This window comes from Triticum aestivum, chromosome 2D, assembly GCF_018294505.1.
Source record: "Triticum aestivum cultivar Chinese Spring chromosome 2D, IWGSC CS RefSeq v2.1, whole genome shotgun sequence".
NCBI lineage: Eukaryota > Viridiplantae > Streptophyta > Magnoliopsida > Poales > Poaceae > Triticum > Triticum aestivum.
In genome coordinates this window covers 233178184-233185309 of record NC_057799.1, presented here as the reverse complement: position 1 = coordinate 233185309, position 7126 = coordinate 233178184, and positions in this window count along the sequence as shown.

The window sequence follows — 7126 nt, the reverse complement described above, 5'->3', positions numbered from 1 at the left end:
GACAATGCGAGGTGCTTCCCGCCCTGGTGCTTCAGCTTGGGCTACAGCAGGCTTCTTCTTTTTGGCAGTCATCTTGGGGTCGATGCCTGGACGCCCAAGTGCCTTGCGCTTCTCAACTTCATTTGAGCTTGAACACATTTTGCAGTGGAGAGCTTCATACGTTCTCTTGATCCTTTTGCTGCTTCACGTTTCTGTTGAAACTGCTCTTTGAGGTCATGCAGCATCTGCTTGAAGTTTTGAACGTCAGCCACGCTGAGCTTAGCCATGTGCTTCTTGAAGTGAGCCTTCTCATAGTCAATTTCGTTCTTCAGTTCAATGATTTTTTGATCCAGAGCCAGCTCATTTGCAATGGCGCTGTGAAAAGAGACACTGATGCCAATGTGAAGCTCAAGATCATCGATGTTGACGCTTGGATTTTCAAACCACTCATCAATGAAGTTATTCAATATTTCCACATCGAAGAGGGGCAGATTGTTGAAGATCTCCGCCTCTTGCTTGCTCTTTATTAGCAGCTCAAGAGCATCATCACCAAGATCTTCGTCACTTGACAGATCAGTGGCTTCATTCTCGTTCCTCAGAACGATAGCTGGAGTCAGTGCTTGACCAGAACTTTGGATGGGCTTCTTCTTCTTCTCGGTCTTGGAGATGCGAGAAAGATCTTTAGACTGCACACTGGCTTCAGGAGGTGCAGTGGCCAGAGGTTTCACACGTGAAGCTTTTGGTGCAGTGGAAGGCTTTAACGCCTTTGGTTTCTTCTGCTTCTGTGACTTTGGTGGAGGAGGCGCTTCATCAGAATCAGCGTCGTCTGCAGAGTGATCCACAGTGGCCCTCTGAGCGGCGATGTAGGAGAGGAAACCATCAAAGTTGTCAAAGGGGCCGATGACATTGGGATTCGCATTGCGTGTGCCATCAGGCCTAGGAGCAGAAGGACCTGGATTGAAGTTGCATCCGAGACTCTTCTTGTTCCGCACTGCAGAATCATTGGCAAACATGTAGTTGTGCTTGAACAAATTGTCGTCACGACACCATAACAGAGACAATGGGTCGGCATTTTCAGGCTGTGGTTCTCGGACCATGCAAGAATAGAACCCTTGAGCAATGGCTTCGGACTTGGACTTCAATTGAAGGTTTTTGTATAAGATATCTCCCCAAGGTCGCTTGATGGCATTCTTCTCAGCATACTCAGCAGTGACGAATTTGTACTTGAACCATTCCTCAGCCCAATATCTTCGAATCCATTGGATTCAAGTCTTGCGTTCACCATAGGTTTCTTCAGGGTCTGTCTTATACATTTCATATAGATGAAGTGGCAAATCTTTGGATGTATTCCCACGGCGCTGTCTGCCGCCCTTTCTTGCTGACTTTTCAGTGGCCATGAAGTTCAAGCTGAATGGCTTCAGAACTTGCAAAGGCTTCCGTCTGCTGGTCAGACAAGAACTGGCTTCGGGAGAATTGATGTGATGTTGTAAGAATTTTGCAAATGAATGCAGACTATGAGAACCAAGGGATTCTCCCACGGAGATGTACATGTGATAGCATTAGAGATGCAAGGGAAGGGGAAGAGGTCATATGCATTCTCAGAAGATTTTGAAGATAAATCAGTTTGAAGACATTGACCTCATAGCGCGAAGACATTCACTTATATGTTGCGAGTTGGTTCCGAATTTGTACGAATCCAAGAATAAGTACAAGTGAGGAATCTAACTACATGTGAAGCATAAGTGAATATACTAGGCATGTTACAAGATGCAGAATAGGGTAGATCCACATTTGTAGGCACAGAAACCACTTTTGGTGGAGAAGGATGAATCTATCGGATCAAAAAAGCAGTAAAAGGAAGCTTTAGTTACCACACGAAGAACTGCTAGACGGAGTAGAGAGGAGGCCGAGCAGTTCGATTTTCCGTGCCCTAATTTGGCGACGGAAGACACCTACGGCGTTGATGTAGGAGACGAGGTCCGCGGCCGGCGTCGGTGAGGTCGCGGCAGCTAAGCGCTTCGTCGTCGGCGTCGTCTAGAGCTAGCGGTGGCGCTAGGGTTTGTCAAGGTGGAGAGGTGGAAGAAGTATTTTGACCGTGATGAGATGTGTTTTTATAAGGAGAGGGATAGCACAGCGCAATTACGCGGGTGCCCCTGGCGGTTCACATCTGAGGGACACGTGGCAAACATGCAACACATTGGAAGTTGTTCCATGTTCCTCGCAGGTGCCCCTGGCGGTTCACATCTGAGGGATACGTGGCAAACATGCAACACATTGGAAGGTGCCCCTGGTGGTCGTTCCGGCTTCTCCGGGTTTCAGGCAATAAGGATATAGCGTTTAAAACAGATACAATTTTTGCCTCTGTATCTTCTGCTGACAAGGACGCAGAGAAGACATTCGACCGTTTCAGTAGAATGCATATGAATTGGATAGATAGAATTTGAGGTAGAAGCATAGAAGAGGTTAGGGTCCGATCACATTCACTTAGTCCAACAGATTCAAACAAGAAGACATAGCTATAAGTGAATGATGTAGAGGACAGAACACAAATATATGTATATATCTGAGTAAGACCAAATCAACACATTGAAGATCAACATGAAGACAAATCAATGTTGAAGCTAAATCAAATGCGAAGACTTAGCAAATGTATTGCCAAATGAAACACTCCAAACAAAAGTTTGGTGGTGGTGTTACCCACCGTACAGGAAGTATTAGACCCAGACACGGCGCACAATTATCGTGGCGCTCCGAAGTCCAATTCCGCATTAATGTATTCACACTTAGAGTGTATGTCTTCATTGATTGAAGATATACATTACTTCGTGTGTTGCACATCTAAGTCATCAACATGCATAAGTGTTAGGATGTGTGCCTAATCACAGGACATTTGAGGATTCCAAGATATTTAGCTCACACCGCAACTTGCGAAACCTTTTCTCATCCAAGGGCTTTGTGAAGATATCTGCCAATTGCTCTTCAGTTTTAACGTGAATGATATCAATATCTTCCTTCATGACATGATCTCTGAGAAAGTGATGACGAATTTCAATGTGCTTTGTCTTCGAGTGCTGAACTGGGTTGTTGGCAATCTTGATGGCGCTTTCATTGTCACAGTAGTGGTACTTGCTTCAGATGGATGCCATAGTCCTTGAGAGTTTGCTTCATCCATAGAAGCTGAGCGCGGCAAGATCCAGCAGCAATGTATTCAGATTCAGCAGTGGAGAGAGGAACACAGTTCTGCTTCTTTGAAGACCAACAGACAAGTGATCGTCCCAGAAAGTGACATGTGCCTCATGTAGACTTGCGATCCACCTTGTCACCAGCATAATCAGCATCCGAGAATCCAACAAGATCAAACTCTGAGCCCTTTGGATACCATAATCCTAGTGTTGGGGTGTAAGCCAAATATCGAAGAATTCGCTTCACTGCTAAGTGATGCGATTCCTTTGGTGCCGCTTGAAATCGGGCACACATGCAAACACTAAGCATGATATCTGGCCTAGATGCACATAAATAAAGTAAAGAACCAATCATGGAGCGGTATACCTTTTGATCAAACTCTTTACCATTGGCGTCGGGACTCAGATGACTCTTGGTTGGCATTGGCGTCGTGTAACCTTTGCAATCTTGCATTCCAAACTTCTTCAGGCAGTCTTTGAGGTATTTCTCTTGAGATATGAAGATGCCGTTGCTTTGCTGACGAATTTGAAGACCAAGGAAGAACTTCAGCTCACCCATCATGGACATCTGATATTGCTCTTGCATCATGTGTCCAAACTCATCAATGTATCCCTCGTCAGTGCAGCTTAAGATAATGTCATCCACATAGATTTGGCACACAAATTGTTCTCCATCATATGTCTTCGTGAGGAGAGTGGGTTCCAGGGAACCAGGTTTGAAGCCTTTGCTCTTCAGGAAGTCTTTGGGTGTCATACCAAGCACAAGGGGCTTTTTTGAGGCCATACAGTGCCTTGTTGAGCTTATATACCATATCAGGATGTTTTGGATCTTCAAAGCCAGGAGGTTGTGCAACATACACTTCTTCTTCAATCTTGCCATTGAGGAAGGCACTCTTCACATCCATTTGATACAGAAGGATGTTGTGATGGTTGGCATAGGCTAGCAGTATGCGAATGGCTTCAAGCCTAGCCACGGGAGCAAATGTTTTATCGAAGTCAATCCCTTCAACTTGAGTGTACCCTTGGGCAACGAGACGAGCCTTGTTTCTGACAAGTTGACCATGCTCATCTTGCTTGTTGCGATATAACCATTTGGTGCCAATGATATTGTGCTTGCGAGGATCAGGACACTTGACCAATTCCCACACATTGTTCAGCTCGAACTGTTGAATCTCTTCTTGCATAGCTTGAATCCATTCAGGTTCCATGAAGGCTTTAGCAACTTTCTTGTGTTCTGATATTGAGACGAATGCAAAGTGCCCACAGAAATTTGCTAGCTGTGTTGCTCTCGAATGAGTGAGAGGACCTGGTGCATTGATGCTATCAATTATCTTCTCAATCTGTACTTCATTTGCAACACGAGGATGAACTGGACGAAGATTTTGCTCTTGCTAATCATTGTCTTCATTTTGAGCATTGACTTCAGGCCGAGCATTGTCTTCAGGTTGATTAGGCGCAGAAATGACAAGTTCCTCTTCAGCCTGTGCCTCAGAAGGTATGATCTCTCCAGTACCTATAAGCTTGATTGATTCACTGGGAGGGACTTCATCTAGCACATTTGGTAGGTGCTCTCTTTGCGAGCCGTTAGTCTCATCGAACCGCACATCCATAGTTTCAACCACTTTAGAGTTAAAGAGGTTGAAGACTCTGTAGGAGTGCGAAAACTTTCCGTAACCAAGCATAAAACCTTCATGTGCTTTCGGTGCAAATTTTGAAGTGTGATGTGGATCCTTGATCCAGCACCTAGCACCAAATACTCTGAAGTAGCTTACATTTGGCTTCTTACGAGTTAGGAGCTCATAGGATGTCTTCTTCAGAAGCTTGTGAAGATAAACACGGTTGATGACATGGCATGCAGTATCAATGGCTTCGGGCCAGAACTTTCTCGGAGTCTTGTATTCATCAAGCATCGTTCGTGCCATCTCGATGAGTGTCCGGTTCTTGCGCTCCATGATGCCATTTTGCTGAGGTGTGTATGGAGCAGAGAACTCATGAGTGATGCCTAATGTATCAAGGTAAAGATCAAGGCCGGTGTTCTTGAACTCTGCCGTTGTCACTTCTGATGTGCTTGATCTTGACGACATAGTTCATCATGGCACGATTGGCAAAGCGGTTGAAGACATCCTGCACTTTATTCTTGTAAAGGATTATATGCACCCATGTATATCTCGAGTAATCATCAACTATGACGAAGCCATAGAGACAAGCAGTGGTAGTGAGAGTAGAGTAGTGAGTAGGTCCAAAGAGATCCATATGAAACAGCTCCAAGGGTTGAGATGTAGTCATGATTGTCTTTGAGGGATGCTTGGCCCTCGTCATCTTTCAAGCTTCGCAGGCACCACACAGATGATCCTTCTTTAACTTGACGCCCTCGATACCAACAACATGTTTCTTCTTCGCGAGTGTGTACAAGTTCCTCATGCCCGCATGTCCTAGCCTCCGATGCCAGAGCCAGCACTCCGAAGCTTTTGCTAGAAGACATACGGCTAGCTGTGGTCCTACTGAGAAATCTACCATGTACAAATCATCTTTCCGATACCCTTCAAAGACTAGAGACTTGTCAGATTCCATTAGGACAAGGCACCGATATTTTCCAAATATCACAATCATGTTCAAATCACAAAGCATTGAGACATACATTAAGTTGAAACCAAGGGATTCAACAAGCATCACTTTATCCATGTGTTGATCCTTTGAGATTGCAACTCTACCTAGACCCAATACCTTGCTTTTACCAGTGTCATCAAATGTGATGTGGCTCTTGTCAGATAGTCGTAGTGTTGAATCCATCAGAAGACTTCGATCACCAGTCATGTGGTTAGTGCATCCACTGTCCATAATCCATTCTGAAGCATGTGGTGTCGTACCCTATAGTATAGTTAAGGGGATAGGGTTCACCAAGAGTATTGTGAAGCATAAACATTTGACGGACGAGAGGATTATCAAAGCTCAGATCAAGGTTAGGACTGATAGGATGATTGGCTAGCGATTTAAGAACAAAATACATGGTAAGACCATTTTGGCATTTTAGCTTGCGCCCCACGAGATGTTTTAGGTCCCCAGCATAAGCATAGGACGCCATTGATTTCAGGCTGGATACCTTTCCCTGCAAAAGAGAGTTAAGTTTTCTTAACCACCCACATTTTCAGGGGTGGCTTCGAAGCAATGAGTCTAAGTGCAGCATTTGAGAACTTTGGCTTTGGAGCCCTAGCAAATAGCCTTCCAAGAGATGAATGATACTCATATGAATAAGCAGGAAAGTTCTTAGTTTTATGAACATATCGGTTTGAAGAAACACGCTCATATTCTTAAGTCTGAGTATGATTTCCCTGCAAAACATTGGCATTAGGGTGACTCAGGTGAGTCCTCTGTCTGTATGAAGCCTTTGGACCATATGAAGCCTTTGGTCTGGGGTTTGTCTTCATCCCTTGTGGTGTCATGGTGACATTCACAGGAAGATTCTCAAGACACCTTTTGGGCACCCAGATCTTCTTCATGGGTGGTCCATTCCTGCAGTTAGTACTAATATACCTCGCAAACACTTCACCATTGTGATTCTTAAACAATTTATAGTTTGCATCAAAGGATTCATCAATGATAATCAGGTTACCACAAGTGAAGCCAGATAAGGTGGATGGGTCCACTGAAGGTCCCTTTCCAGCGACCCATGCGGTTTCGGGGTACTTCTCAGGCTTCCAGTAAGAACCATCAACATTCATTCTCCTCTCAAACCCAACACCCTCTTTTCTAGGGTTTCGGTTCAGAATCTGCTTTTTGAGGACATCACATAGTGTCTGATGCCCTTTGAGACTTCTGTACATCCCAGTCTCAAGAAATGTCTTCAACCTAGCATTTTCATCAGCAATAGTAGTGGCATCCTCAGCAGAGCGGTTAGTTACCACATCAGAAGTTGAAGATATTGTGACAGTAGCAGCAGTAGAACATTCAGCAACAGAAGTAGCGTT